The sequence below is a fragment of the Peromyscus maniculatus genome, chromosome 11 (assembly GCF_049852395.1).
Source record: "Peromyscus maniculatus bairdii isolate BWxNUB_F1_BW_parent chromosome 11, HU_Pman_BW_mat_3.1, whole genome shotgun sequence".
NCBI classification, from domain to species: domain Eukaryota; kingdom Metazoa; phylum Chordata; class Mammalia; order Rodentia; family Cricetidae; genus Peromyscus; species Peromyscus maniculatus.
Window position 1 is genome coordinate 101,801,682 of NC_134862.1, and position 16,175 is coordinate 101,817,856.

A 16,175-nucleotide genomic window follows, 5' to 3' on the forward strand; every position below is an offset into this window, starting at 1 on the left:
TTGCAGATGCCCTGTAAGCAATTCTCAAAAAATCCTTATTGTGCATCCAGCTGCTGCTACCAGCTCACAGGCCATGATCCAGGGCAGTCACGGGATGCCCAGGAGGCTCCAAATCTGTGTATTCAACAGCAAGACACATATTGGACCCCTGCTGTTTACACTGTGGAGACAGGACCAGCTCCTCTTCTCCGTTGAAGAGGAAGATCACCTTGTGGTGGGAAACTGACCAGGACACAGGCCTGGTAGAGCTATCCACGGTGCAGAGCCAAGTTTGGTGTGGCCTTTGGCAGGTCAGGTGATCTGTGAGGGCTGGGGTGGGAACTCCTTCCTAGAGACAGCAGTAAGGTCGGATAGATGGAGGGCAAGAGGGAAGTCCACCCAACAGGAAGAGAAACAGAGGCAAAGCCTGTGAGGTGTGTGGTGTGGCTGGAGCACGAGCTGAAATCTTGAGGGAGCTGGGCAGAGGGAGGGTGAAGGAGATGGCAGGGCTATGGGCCACGATCTCGAAGCCCAAGAGGCGTCAGGCAGAACATCACCACACTGGTTTTCGTTGTGGTTTGTTTGTTTGTTACTGTGACAAAAACAGCCGACAAGAGCAACTTCCGGAAAGGTTTCTCTCAGCTCACAGTCTAAGGACACAATCTGTCAGGGCCAGGAAGTCATGGTGGCTGGCGCTCCAGGCATCTGGGCACACTGGGCCTCTCCGGAAGCAGAGAAGGTGAATGCTGGGCTTGCTCTCCCTCCTTCAGTCAACCAGAGATCCCAGCTGGGAATGGGGCCTGCTCACATGTAGGGTGGGTCTTCACATCCCGAGGAACCCAATCTAAAAACTCCCTCACAGACATGCCCAGGGCTTTGTCTCCCAGCTGATTATAGATTGTGTCAAGTGGACAACAGAGAAGAACTGCCACAGTTGTATTTCAGTTCCCTCCTAAACAACACCAAGGAGCCCAAGAAAACAGCATCTGGGTTCTCTGCAAGTTACACGGGGCTTCAGTCTTTTCTACTTATGAGTCCCAGGGCCAAAGAAGCCAGAGCAGCCCCTAGGCTGAGAGCGGGACATGCTACAGAGAAGAGAAAATGTCCTGATAGGTGGGGGTCCTCTCCACCCTCAACCCAGAGCTGTCTTTACCTCCCAGCATATGCATTATTTTGGCACCCCAGTTTACCCCTCCAACCAGCCCAATCACATCTAAATACAACCTTCTCCACTACATCCACACTGGCTCAGTCCTCCTGTGGCTGGCTGTGATGGCTAATCTTGGATACCAACTTGATCGGATCTAAAATCAGTGGAGAGTTAAGCCACTGGGCACGCCTGTGAGGGGCTTTCTTGATCGGGTTATTTGAAGTGGGAAGAGCCACCCTAAGATGTGATTGCCACTTTCCAGTGGCAACCTAGCCCAGGTGAAAGGAGGTTTGCGGGAAAGCTCTGCCTTTTGTCTTATTGCCTTCCTGTCTTGCTGGTGAGTTCAGCTACCCTGTTTGAAGTTCGTTCCGCCTGCTGATGCTGCCACCACTGCTACATGTTACTTGAGCAAACCGAGTTTCTTTGGGCTGACTGAGTCTCTGTATTTTATTTGTATTTGTATTTGTAGTATAATGTTACAAAATCAGGAAATGAAGCCTTCACTGTGACGTTCCTAGAGTCTAGGACAGTCTGGTATGACAAGTACTAGATAAATGCTCAGTAGACAGAAGCACGAACTTCCAGTGGCTTCTATGGCCCCACATTCTCAGTTCCTTTCCTCCATCCTGGGCTCTTCCCTTTTCTTCTCTATGCAGATTGTCTCTGACTTAAGACGGGGTTGCACCCTGATCACTTCATGCTAGGTTAGGCATATTGTACGTGGAAGGTGCATTTAATTCTCAACTACTCTGCTACCCAACATCAGCGCTACACCAGCCAACCTTCAACGCTCTAAGACGCTCAGAATGTTTGTATTGGTCCACAGCTGGGTAGTCTGACACACAGTGGATTTTATAAGTGTGGACTAGATCATGTGATTTTTGAAGGTACTGAAGATGAAAAAGGATTGTATGACTTGCTTTTATATTGTTGTGTAGATCATCTCTTCTGTTTGAAACATTCTCTTAAGACTCTGAGAAGGAACACAACTCACAAGTCTCAACAAGTCCCTGAAACAAGATTCTCAAGACCTGCTCCAAGGTCACACAAGCAATAATAGTCAGGAGAAGAGACTTTCCTGAAAGGCTGAGCTGCCTGCAAGTGGTGCAGAGTTCCCAGGGGTGCAGCTTTGGTGAATCATCACTCATACTGAGGTAGACTTTGGGATGATGCTCCATGCTCATAGAAGTAACCCCTTAGCCATTCTCCTGTAAGAACCCCAATATATTCACTGGGTCACTGGACTAGACTAGAGTGGAATTGTTTCTTTTGTCTGTCTCCAGTGCTCTGTGTAGGGTGAACAGACATTTGTTCATGTCTCCCCAGAAAGTCATATAACACACACTATTCCAAAGACAAAGACTCATAAGCCATCTCTAGGCAGGCACCATGGACAGTCTCTCCTTGGGAAAGCATATTCATTGCCTTTAATCCACATTGGTAGCTGATTATACTATCCAAGGATGACCACAGCTAGATGTGTGTCCCCTCCCACACACTCTTTTTACAATGTCGCCAATACGTGTCCATCAAGGAGTGGAGTCTAAATTCCACGATCCAGGTGGCAGATCATGACTTCTTCAGTCAAGGAAGTATGGCAGAGTTGACAGTGCTTGACTTCCAAGGTTAGGTCATACACAGGACACAGTTTCTATTTGGCCCTCTCTTGGGACTCTCACTTTTAGAATCACTCTATCCTGTTGTGAGGAAACCTAGGCCACATGGAGATGTTGCAGCCAGCAACTCCAGCTAAGCTCTCAGCCAATGTCAACAGACAGCTCCAGCTTCCAGCCACTGAGTCTTCCCACTGAGACCTCAGACACTGTAGGGCAGAGTGAAGTCATCCCCTCGGAGCCCTGGCCAATGTCCCAGCTTGTCCAAACCACACACAACAGAGGAAGGCTGTGCTCAGTCACCAAGCCTTGAGGTAACTCACCACTCAGCAGGAGACAACCGCTGTACGGTCCCATCTGGATGCTGACACTGCCCAGACTTACATTTCCAGCCCGGCCTTCGGCTTTGATCTGTGTATCTGGCTGCCTACTCACCATCTCCACTTGGTTTCAAAAAAACTGATCTCACCACTACCAAATCTAAAATGATTCCCCCACAGCTCTGACCCTTTTCCAGTGTTTTCTTCCTCAGTGAATGGCCTCATTTCCAAACTCAGTCCAGAAACTAAGGAGCCATCCCCACTCTGTCCTTCTCCTCCTGCAACAAATTCGGTCTACACTTCAGTGTCTCTTCGTTCTCATGATACTCCAAACACTGACACACACACACACACACACACACACACACACACACACACACACACACACACACACACACGCTTGTAGTAGCTCCCCTTTCCTTTGGGTGGGAGTGGGGCTCGACCCTTTCTCCTTCGCTGTTCACCTCAAAGTGAGCCTTCTTTAGGGTGCTTCAATGACTTTCCTGCTTTTAAAATCAAGACAAAAGTCTCTAACATGTTTGACATGTCAAGAGAAAGGAGGTGTCCCTTTAGCCAAACTCCCAAAACCTGCTATGGTCTTCACCTGGGTGGTTAGTCTGATCTATGGAAATGTTCTTTTGTCCTCTGCTTTTTATCTGGTAAAATTTTATCCATTCTCCAGATCATAGGCTCACCAAGGAATGCCCTCCCCATCTCTCACACCCCTGTGGAAGGCTCTTACCTGCCATCCTAACTCCTATGGAAGGGCCCTCTCACCTGACCTCATAATGCACTGTTCTTCCTATCCACAGGGTATCCTTTAAAAAAAAAATCTTTCTATAATTGTGAGGTAGTTAAATCAATTTCTCCCTTTCAAGACCCAAATCTCTAGGTCGGCAGGAAGCTTGTCTGTGGTGACTCTAGCACCATGAAGAGGTGCTCTGTCACTGGTTATGTTGGACTGAGGGGCTGGCTCCACATGAGGAACCAAACAGGCAGGTCTAGTCTGGAGGGCCAGGTCACAAGTATGTTCTACAAAGTCAGCAAGCAGGGGCCATTCTGGTGGGAGCAGGCCCTTCCCCTTCTGCAGAAGTACACCATTTTCTAACCAAATATCAAATCCTTCAGATTTCAGCGTCTCCACCCAATGGTCAGTGTGGACGTGGGGATGAAGGATCTCAACTAAACTAGTAGTCACTCTCTTGCTCAGGGTGGATTTAGAGCTAGTCATGGGATGTGTGGATTAAAGAAGAGATCCTCAGAGATGAGTAGTTTTGTGACCCCGAGCGGCTAAAGCCTCAATAAACATCAAAAGCAAAGCCCAGGAGAGCACCTAGGTCCTTTGTGACCCAATAGCTAGTCAGTGAACCCCAAATTGCTCACTGTGTGCCACAGTGGCTTCAAGGCTTCTCAACAGCATTCCCACTAACATCTGGAGCCATGAGGTGGGTAGCTGTGCACTGCACTGGGGATTCGTTCTAGAACCCCTGGCCTCTCCTTGTCCCGCCTATACTTCCTGTCTGGTCACTGGCCATCAGTGTTTTATTTATATAGAGAGATATCCACAGCATTCAAACTCAGATATCCTCCTGCCTCTGCCTCTCGAGTACCGGGATTAAAGGCGAACACCACCACTGCCCACCTAAATGATTTTGACTACAGATCTTGAGCTCCTCTTTAGTCAGAAAAGGGTACTCCGATTAAACATTTCCTGGGTTCCTGGGAGGGTGAGAACAGCAGAGAAAGACTGGGAGAAAGCAGACTCCACAGACACTGCCCTTTAGAGTGCTAGTGCGTCCTCAGCGACTGTGACACAGGCCACACCACACTCGCAGCACGGCTGAGACAGAAAGGGCAGGCAACCACAGCTGCTTCAAACCTCTGCATGAAGAGGGTAATCCTTGTATTTGGCACAGATCATCGAGGTGGAAACCCTTAGTTCCTGAGTAGTGAGGTGGCCATGCCCTCACTACTCAGCTCAAAGGAAAAGCCGTAAAATTCTCAGCAATGCATGCTGGTGTCACACACTTGGGGGTCACCAACAAATTCCTTTATGGGCCACCAGATTAGCACCTGGCTGTAGTGTCATTGTACTTGACTGTGATGATCTTGGTGCTGGCATCCTCCGGGAGAGAATGACAATATTAGATGGCGTTAGGTATGGGTGGCATCCGATCAGGTCACCTGCAGGGTGGTAGTCTAAGCTGGGTTCCTTAAGATTCTCTCTTTATGGAGGGTTGAAGTTGGAGACTCTAATTCATTTCAAAGACCTTCATCCACCAGCCATTCCATGGCCGTCAAGTGTCAACAAAATCACAGTGTCAGTGGGAGTCACATTATCTGATACTCCCAATGGGAGATAAGCAGGCACAGGCTTGAAGCCTGTCTGCCAGGGGGTGGGTTAGAGCTCTAGATGGTGCAGTGTCAGGTCACTGGCACCTTTCTACCTGCTCCTTAAACTTCTCCTGGAGGGCCACGTGTCCTCCTTGTCATTCCAGTACCCCTGCCACAGTAAATATGGAAGCACATTCGTCAGCTACAACCCTCATGATCTTGGTCACCTGGCCAGAAGAGAACTTCTAGGTGCCAGGCTTAGTGTGGCTGTCTAGGTGCTGACCATGGCCTCTGTGTGTTACAGATCTCAGCCAGCAACATTTTTGTTGTTTTGGTTTGCTTTGTGTTTTTGTTTTTTTTGTTTGTTTGTTTGTTTTTTTTGTTTTTTTTGTTTTTTTTTTTTTGTAAATTTGTTTGTTTGGTTGATTGGTTGGTTGGTTGGCTAGTTTTGATAAGTTCTTACTGTGTAGCCCAGGCTTGCCTCAAATTTAATATCTGCCTGCTTCCTTCCTCCCCAGCCATGCTGGGGTTACAGCCATGTTGTACCTCACTCCATCAAAAGGATCTTAACTGCTACAGCACCCTCACTATCCACAGCGGAGTCCCTTTTAAACCTTGCTTAACCATGCCTGTCTCCAGGTCCAGCTCAAGCCCTGAACGGATCCTTGCTCACCGACAGCGTTTGATTCTGTGGCCTGCTGCCTCTTGTCACTCAGTGCCACAGCTCTAGCCTTTGCCTTCAGGTTCCCACTCCATGCGTGGCAGGAAGGGTGCAGTGCTCTCCATGGGCTCCTGTACCCCACTGTCAGCTTTCTGGTGCTATCACAAACCGCCCGAGGCTGTCATCTTACTCTGACTCAAGGTTTTAGGTATGATGGGGTAAAGCAAATCTACTCAGCTCTCCGCTGCACCCAAGAGTGAGAAGGAAGACGGGACAGGGAGGTTCAGTGTAGAGCGCTGGCCAGCACACATAAGGACCCACATAAAAAGCTGGGTGCGGTGGTACATACTTAGAGTCCCAGTGCTGAGGAGATGGGGACAAAAGGATCCCAGAGGCTCCATGGTCAGCTGCCTAGCTGAATCAGCAACTTCAGGGTCATGAGAGACTTTATCCCCAACAATAAGTTAGCCATAAGGGGGACACCTGATACCAGACACCGGCCTTTACACACAAGCACATGTGAATGCATGCCCTCACATACACAAACAACACATACCACACCACACCACACCGCACACACACAGACACAGAGAGAGAGAGAGAGAGAGAGAGAGAGAGAGAGAGAGAGAGAGAGAGAGAGAAAGAGAGAGAGAGAGAGAATAAAACAGAAGATGAAGGGGCAGAGGTCCCCATGTTTCCAGCCCCACATCCTCTTCAAAGCATACACCTTGTTGTCTAAAGGTGCCACTTTTAAAGCCTCATTGTTTCCCAGCAGTGCCAAGAAGGGGGTCAAGACTTTATCCCAAAGACCTTAAGGGATATTCCACTCCCAATCTAGAGCATGACACAGGATTGTGCTTGCCACACTTAGTAGGTCAATAAAGGTTTCTTTCAAACTTTCCCAACCTTTTCCAATCCTTCTGTTCTAGTGTTTCCATTTTCACCAATCCATCCATTCATCCATCCATTCATCCATCCATCCATCCATCCATCCACCTATCCATCCCTCCTCTCAGCCATCCATATATCTAGTCCTCTATTCACCTAGCCATAAACTCATCCATCTACCCACTCATCCATCCATCCACTCATCCATCTACCTACTCATCCATCCATCTATCCACTCATCCATCTACCCAATCACCCATCTATCTACTTACCCATTCATTGATTCAGTTTTTAACACACCCTTTTGTGATTACTATAAGATAGAAGATACATTAGATACTGAGAGGCAAGAACTTGTCCTTACCACCATCCAGGTAAGATAATTCATTGACCTAAATGAGAAGTACTCTAAGTGTTGAATTCTAATCTCTCAAGGAATTTGTGCCTTTAGAGCTCGCATAGTGCTACACATTTGCAATCTCAGCACTTGGGAAGTGGACATCGCAAGATCTGGGGTCAAGGCAGCCTAAGCTAGCTAGTTACATGAGACCCTGTCTCAGAGAGAGAGAGAGAGAGGAGAGAGAGAGAGAGAGAGAGAGAGAGAGAGAGAGAGAGAGAGAGAGAGAGAGAGAGAGAAGAGGAGAGGAGAGGAGAGGAGAGGAGAGGAGAGGAGAGGAGAGGAGAAGAGAGAGAGAGAGAGAGAGAGAGAGAGAGAGAGAGAGAGAGAGAGAGAGAGAGAAGAGAAAGAACTGGAAAAAACAAAACAAAACAAAACCCCAACATGTTTTCATACCCAGAGAACCCCCGCTGTTAACTAGCTATTCAAGACGACTTCCATGAACAATCTCTATTACTTGGACTGAGTCCTGCAGGACCCTATCTGTCCCTATGATTAGGACCAGTTCCAGCAACTGGACACACTGGGAGAAGTAAAAGCCTCTGTGTAGCTATGCTGTCAGACCTTCTTCCGCTCTGGACTTTTCCCCAACTGGTCTGAATTAGTGAGGTCTAACTGCTTCTATTTAAAGAAAAAGGCAACAAAATCTCCAGGGTGTGCCTTCAAGGACCTTGCCAACAGACACACAGACACACAACCAGCTCCATCAGCCACACATTCTGCCCTCGGGACACGGACACACAGTGACATGTACTGTCAGGCAGTGAAGGAGACGACAGAAATTGGGCATCCATTCAAATAGTGTGATGCTCAGAGCTGGAAGGGCGCAGCGGGAGGGTGGGGCCAGGGCTTTGGTAAGAAAGTGTTCCAAGCACAACAGCAAAGATCTCCCCAGAACAGTCTGGGTTTCCTCTTGGCTTCTTTCAAAGAACGAGTCTCTGGTTCTGTTTGGCCCCGGGGACTCGCACTTGAGGGGTGTGGCCGTGGGCTCCTCTTCCCCTGCACAGTAACCCTATTGTTAAGAGACTGCGGACAATTTATGGAAAGAGGTGGAATGCTTATGTAACCGACTCCACTTTAGACAAGCTGTTTGAAAGGGGGAAAGATGGCGGGTGGAAGGAGGCCAGTCCAAACAGGGCTTTTCTTCCTTTCTGGACACAGATGTCGGAAAACTCAGGAGAGAGGAGGAGGGAGGAAGAGAAGAAAGGGAGGGGTGGAGCTGTGCCAAAGTCCAGACTGGCCAGAGACAGCCTAGAGCCCGTCTGTGGCCATGGGCAGAGCCTCCATATTTGGAAGCTGCTGTTTTAATTAAGTAGGTCAGCACCATAAGAGCAGCTCTGGTGTGGGGTCTGGAATTCATTAGCTTAACATGGGTGGGGTGAGGCTGGCTGTGGGGGAGTGGACCCCCTGGTGAGTGGAGGACTGGGGGGCCTGGGAGGAGGGGCTGTCTTGACTGCTTTCCCCAAAGCCAGGCCCCAGGCAGCTGGAGCTGCCAGAGACGCAGGCCACAGATGGAGGGCTTGCTTCATTAAGCTGGAGTCCCTCTCCGCAGCCTGGAGGCCTGGAAACATCAGGACTGCTTTGAGGGGGGGAGGAGCAGGGACGAATTTCACCGCTGCCCGCAGCCCAACTTGGGGCTAATTAGAACAAGCTTCATACCTCTGCTTTCCCTTAAAGCTCTGGAGCCATAGCTGGGCTACAGAGAGCAGAAGAAATCCCAGGCCTTCAGATCACAAGAGCCCTGTCCCTCTGAGACCCCTCTGCTGGGGGAAATTGTTCCACTCTTGGGAACCCTCCCTCGCTTGATGGGATGAGCCAACTTGGCCCTTAGCTCCTGGCTCTGCGGGGAGAGTTAGGGCTGTGCGAATCAAAACAGTCATCAAATTCATATAAAACTGGCCTGAAAACGGACACTGATGAGCCATTCTGCAGTGACAACAGGGGACCAAGCCCGGGACAGCAATGGCTCTGGTTCGGCTAGGCAACACCTTGTCCCTGACTCTGTGTCTTACATGTTCTTAGCTCTTTATGTGGCCAGGAATTAGGACTCATGTCCCCGTGGCCCCAGTTGTACTGGTTTGGGCCTGGGTGCTCCCCCTACCCTCACCCTCCATCCTCCACAAGTAAAGACAGGTCTCTTGAAAGGATCTGAGCCCAGCCCCTGGGACAGCAGGGTCAGGCTGCAATGACATTCCTGTCAGCATATCTTAGGGGCCAGGGACAATCATCTGTCTCATGAGAATAAGATTGTCGTATAATTTATCATCGAAATAGTGACACAGGTCAGGAAAGGTCATGTTAATCACAGGCATAAATGGGGCCTGGTCCAGATAAACAAGGACATTTAGTAACTCTCTATCCAAAGATCTGGAGGGGCCTGGATGTGCATACAGCTGAGGCCTGGGAGAGGCCAAAGGATTGCCTACAAGTCTTCTCTCAGCACCTGAAACCTTCATGATTTTCACTTTGACTGGACCGGGCTGGTCGATGCCTGTGGTGGTTTGGATAAGAATGTATTTAGGATAGGCATCGGTGGCACACACATTTAATCCCAGCACTCGGGAGGCAGAAGCAGGCGGATCTCTGAGTTCAAGGCCAGCCTGGTCTACAGAGCAAGATCCAGGACAGGCAGGGCTACACAAAGAAATCCTGTCTCAAAAAATAACCACAAAAAACTTGAATGTGTTTGAGAGAGGGGGCCATGTTCCAACCCCAGCACACAGCAGAACTTGGCAGCTTCAGCCACGTGGTTCTGGCTTTAGAGTCAAGGATACAAGAAAGGGATTATGGGATCTTCCTCCTCGACTAAGCTGCTGAGGCCAGGCATGTGTCAGGGGTGTCCCTGCATGGAGGCCTAGAGAGGCCATTGCATGAAGCTGTGAAGGTGAAGCCAGGATGGCCTTGGAGACCCCAAGATGTTGGGGACACCAGAGCCATAGGATACCTGCCGAGGAGAGCTGCTAACAGCCCAAGAAAGAAGTGTGTTACAGTCAACAAAGCTGAAAGGAGTTGGAGATCTGAAGAGTGCTTTGACATCACACATGGAGATGCAGAGTTTGAAGTTTGCTCTTCTGGTTTTTAGTCTTGTTTTGGTCCAGTATTTCCTCACTATGCTCCCTTCCCTCCCTTTTGGAACAGTAATGTATATTCTGTGTCATTATATGTTGGAAGTATTCCAACCAGATCCCAAATAAATTGACACATGGAGGCTTATTCTTAATTATGAATGCCTGGCCTTAGCTTGGCTTAGTTTCTAGCCAGCTTTCCTTAACTTAAATTATCCCAACTACCTTTTACCTCTGGGCTTTTCCTGTTCTCAAACTTCTGTAAATCTTACTCTGTGGCTTGCTGTGTAGCTGGGTAGCTGGGTGGCTGGGTGGCTGGGTGGCTGTGTAGCTGGGTGGCTGGGTGGCTGGGTGGCTGGGTGGCTGGGTGGCTGGGTGGCTGGGTGGCTGGGTGGCTGTGTAGCTGGGTGGCTGGGTGGCTGGGTGGCTGGGTGGCTGGGTGGCTGGCCCCTGATGTTCTCCTCCTCTGGCTCCTAGATCTTAGCTCCCTCTTCCAAGATTTCCCTCCTAATTTATTCTCTCTGCCTGCCAGCCCCACTTATCCTTTCTCCTGCCTTGCTCCTGACTGTTCAGTCCTTTCTTAGACCATCAGGTGTTTTACAGTAACACAGCTTCACAGAGATAAACCAATGCAACATAAACAAAAATAACACATCTTAAAATAATACTCTGCTACAGAGCAGCATTAAGAAGTGTGGCCTTGTTAGAAGAAGTGTCTACTTGGGCTGGACTCGGGGGTTTCAAATGCCCAAGCCAGGCTCAGCGGCTTTCTCATTTCTTGCTGCTTGTCAGTCCAGATGTAGAACTCTCGGCTACCTTTCCAGCCCCATGTCTGCCTGCATACCATCAGGCTTCCCATCATGACAGTAATGGACTAAACCTCTGAACCTGTAAGCCAGCCCTCGTTAAATGTTTTCCTTTATAAGAGTTACTGTGGTCATGGTGTTTCTTCACAGCACTAGAAACCCTAACTAAGATAATGCCTATGGGGAAGATTTTAGTATGCTAAATAAACATGTATGTATGTGTATATGTATTCTTCTTAATAGACATGGGTGTATGTGTGAGCATTTGTAGCTATATCTAGATACTTATATGCTTGTGTAACATAAAGTTCACAATGAATGCTTTAAAAATGTATTTAGGGGCAGAGGAGGTGGCTCGGCAGTTAGGAACACTTGCTCTTGCAGAGAAGCTGGGTCAGTTCCCAGCACCCACATGATGGTTAACAACCATCTGTAATTCCGGTTTCCGGGGATCTTCCGGTCTTTGTGAGCACTGTGCACATGTGATGCACAGACATACAGGCAAGCAAACATCCACACACATTAAAAACATACATATTCAGGGCTGATGAAATGGCTCCGTAGGTGAAGGTACCTGTTGTCAGGACTGAAACTGACTCCAACAAGTTGTTCTTGTACCTTCATGAGTGAGCCATAGTAGGAGTGTGCGTGTGCGTTGCGTGTAAAACTTTAAAAGGTTTAAAATGTAATGTTTAAAGGTTTAAAATGTATTCAAATGAAAAGAAGAGAACCCAAAAAAACCAAATTCCTAGATTGTGTTCCCAGCACCTGAAAGGGTACTGTCATAGACAAAAACATCCATGGTGGCCCAAATCTTTTCAACACACCCTAAATGTAGTCACAGTTCTTCAGAACATAAACGCCACCTTCACAGTGAGCAGAGAAGCCCTCTCCATTCCTAGTGTCCCGGCTGCTGTGGCCTGTTGAGTGATGCAAGTCTCAGACAGTGACCTGGGGACAGGGTGTGGCGGAAGGGGCCGTGTGGGCAGAGCTGGCAGAGGCCTTGGCCGATCGGCTGTGTGGTTCTGAGTGTCTTCTGCAGCTCAGCCTGGAGTGGTTCCCACTCCTCCCAAAGCCTAATGAATCACTTCGTACCTGGCCCCGATGGGGGCTGGTTCTGTGGAGAGAGGCCCTGGCTAATTCAAACGAAGAGGTACAGAGTCTGAGAAGACTCATTATGAACATTCTGGGGGCAAACGAGAACAGGAAACAGATCTCTGAGCTTCCAGGGTGCAGCTCTGGCCTCTAACCCTGAGCGTTTGCTTACCCATTCCCTCTGACTTTCCCATTGTCACCCACTGTGTGGGACTCTGCAGCTCCTAACCCTCCTCTCCACTGTCCTCAGAAGCAGAGAAGTCGGGGAAGGGGTGTTGTGTGTATCGTGAAATGATGCCCAGAGAGGTGGCATCCTGGCCATGGCAGATGACTAACATTGGAGCTGGGAGACCATGTCCATTCCATCTCCCCCCTCTCTTCTTCCCTCCCTCCCTCTCTCCCTCCGTGACCAGTTCTGAGCTTCCTAAGAGACTCCCTGGAGCCCTGAGCTGTCTGGGCTGCTGCAGACACTTTAGCAACTGTTCCTGAGGCTTCAGTATCCTCATGTGTCAAATGAAAGACTTGGACAAGGCTTGTCTTTTTTTAATGATCCCTTGTGCTATTTGTTTACTTTATTTGCTGTCAATTGAACACAGGGCCTTGTGCAATATGAGGCAACCACTTACCTGCTGAGCTACAATCACTAACCCAGATCAATAATTCTTTTCTCTTTAATGTGTGAGAGTGTTTGTGTGTGAGTTTGTTATTTTGCACGCGTACATGTGTATATCTGCATGTGTGTGTGTTCATGTACATGTGTGGAGGCCAGAGGAGGATGCCAGGTGTCCTGCTCTATTCCTCTCTATTCTTTGGAGACAGGATCTTTCACTGAACCTAGAGCTAAGCGGCGACCAGCAAACCGCAGAGCTCCCCCTGTGTTGGGTATAAGCATTGCAGCTCAGATGGAAAGGGATCCTGGCAGGGGAGGGAGCCAAGGAATACCACGAAGTCACCTGCTCCAGGAAAGGATTCCCCAGTGTAACAGCTCTGCTCTGGCAGGGGAGGCTTTCCCCAGGGAAAGTGTTACAGTTCTGCTCAGGTTCCTCAGAGTGTAACTCTGCTCTGCTAGGGGAGGCTTTCCCCAGGGAAAGTGTTACAGTTCTGCTCAGGTCCCTCAGAGTGTAACTCTGCTCTGCTAGGGGAGGGTTTCCCCAGGGAAAGTGTTACAGTTCTGCTCTGCTCAGTTGAAAGACATCAGTTCTCTACTCCGCTCCATTCCAGTGAAGGTCTCACCCAAATCTCATTCAAGAGATTTATCCGGAGGGAGGAATCCAAGAAACTGGCTGCTTCTGCCAGGGTGGGAAAGGGCAGCAGCAAACTGCACAGGCTCAGGGCTTATATAGGGCTTCTTAGGAGCAAAGTTTTTCCAAGGTGAAGATTTTCAGGGTGAGGAATTGGTCAGATTTCAATCCCTGAGTTTGGACCAGCTCAGAGATTGGCTGGATTTTATGCTCAGGGATTGGTTGTTTTTCCTGCTCAGGGATTGGTTGGTTTCTGTGTTGAGTTGGTCAGAGGCAGAGTGTGTTTTTTTGGTTTTGGTTATAGGACCAAAGTAAGTGTGTGTGTGTGTGTGTGTGTGTGTGTGTGTGTGTGTGTGTGTGTGTGTGTGTGTGTGTTTGTTTTCCCACTGGCCCCTTTTAGCCTTTTGGCCCTAGTTCCAGGGCCAGGGTATATTTCTTTCACTGGTTTTGGTTTCAGGGCCAAAGTGTGTTTCTTGGCTCTGGTTTCCGGGTCAGGGTGTGTTTCTTTGGCCCTTTCCCCCTACATTGTGGGCACAGGGGTCCTTGCACCCACAGAGCACTAAGGAAACCAGGAATGTTAAGCATGCAGGAGCCTCTCCTCAAAGGAGGAAATACCTATTTTCCTCCCAGAAGGCTGAGAGTGGTTATTATTGATGACCTGGTGACCTTTTGTTATCTGTAGAGGCAGATCTCACCCACTTCTTGATATCCATAGGGGCAAACCTCATCCAGATCCCAGACTGTCTATCCCAAACTCTCCCTCCTTAGACCTTTATCTTTAGCTCCCAGTCAAAAGAACCCACCCCTAGGAGATGTTACATGTACTTTATAGCCTACTGACCTCTATGTGGCCAGAGACCACATCAGATTCTAGGCCTTTTAGCTATGGAACCCATCTTCATAGTCACATGTACTTTGTAAAGGAGTTTCTCTGTATCACACCTTTGACTGACGAATCTATTTTCTCTTTTGTGTCTTCAACGTCAGAGATTCTCTGTTCCATCTCTTGCATTCAGTTGGTTTTGTTTGCATCTGTAGTTCTTGTTCGTTTAGTCAGAATTTCTATTTCCAGCATTCCCTCAGTTTGTGTCTTCTTTATTGTCTCGATTTCAATTTTCAAATCTTGAACTGTTTCCTTCATTTGTTTAATTACTTTTTCTTGGCTTTCTTTGATTTCTTCCAAATTTTTTTGTTTGTTTTTTCTTCCATTTCTTTAAGGGAATGTTTATCTTCTCTTTAAGGGAGTTTTTCATTTCCTCTTTAAGGGCCTCTGTCATCTTCTTAAAGTCATTTTTAGGATTGATTTCTTCTGCTTCTTCTGCATTGGTATGTTCAGGTCTTTCAGATGTAGAATCACTAGGTTCTGATGTTGTCATATAGCTCTTTATGTTGTTGCCTGTATTTTTGCACTGGCGTCTACTTATCTCTTCCTCTACTCGGTACAGGCAGTATCTGTGTCTGGAGGTGCCTCTCTTGTTTTAATTGATAGTCTTGGTCCACTAGGAGTTCTTGGTCAAATCGGTGCTGTTGGACTCTGTTTCTCCGGGAGCAGCTTAGTCCAATCAGTGTTATAGTGGGTTCTGTCTCAGGGAGCAGTTGTTCCCAATGGGTGCAGGGTGGGCTTATGGCTCCAGTGGTTGTTGGGTTCACATGGGATGGTTTTCTTGGTGAGGTGGCAGGGAAAGAGGCCATTGTCCGATCCCTGGGGCTCCAATGGCTGTTCCCAGTTGGTGTAGGGTGGGCTTATGACTCCAGTGGTTGTTGGGTTAGCAGGGGCTGGGTGTTTTTTTTTTTGTTGTTTTTTTTTTGTTTTGTTTTGTTTTGTTTTTTTTGGTGAGGGAGCAGGGAAAGGTAGCTGCCTGGTCGCTGAGGCTCCGATGGCTGGGGCCTAGGGGCTAGAGACCTGGTCTGCCATCCAGAGATGGGGCTTTACCTGTTCCCAGTCGGTGTAGGATGGGCTTATGACTCTGGAGATCTGGTTCAGTGGCTGGATGGCTCCTTCTCTTGCATTCTTGGGTCGCATTTTGCTCGCTTGCCAACTCCTCAGCTGATCTTGTTTCCTCAGACTGCAGGCTGTAGGCTTCTGAAACCTCTCCGGAATGGATCTCAGCTGAGCAGGTTGATCAGTAGGGCAATCTCACCAACACCTCCAAGTTGTTGGGCTTTGCAGGATCGGCAGCTGGGCCCCGGGTTGGCCTCGGGCAGAATGTTTGGTCCGTTCTGGTCTCGTCCCACCCCAACGTAAGTTAATGAAGTTAAAATATGTTAATGGTACTTTGTCTTCAACACAGAAATTCTGTATCACACCTTAAACTTTATTGTGCACCTGGAATTGGAATGATTGTTGCTTGGAATCCCTTTCCCAAATTCTACTGTGTTTAAATGTGCTTATAACAAACTGCCTGGCATCAGACTCTTCAGAAGTTTGATCCAGGTTGATGAAGTCAATCTGAACCAAGTTTTCATTCTCATCTCTTTGATGATCACTTACCTGCCTGCCTTAAAACCTGCAGAGATCTCCCTCAACCCTGTCTTCATACCGCCTGCCCAGTGCTGGGGTCAGAGTCATGGCTAGCTTTTTATGTGGATGCTGGGATTCAAAGCCAGGTCCATATGCTTGTGTAAC

General features: G+C 48.4%; 1 pseudogene; it reads right to left on the bottom strand.

The window, feature by feature from the left end:
• Positions 1 to 4,935: 4,935 nt before the first annotated feature.
• LOC143267749 (aldo-keto reductase family 1 member B1 pseudogene) lies at positions 4,936 to 15,572 on the bottom strand (annotated as a pseudogene).
• Positions 15,573 to 16,175: the final 603 nt, after the last annotated feature.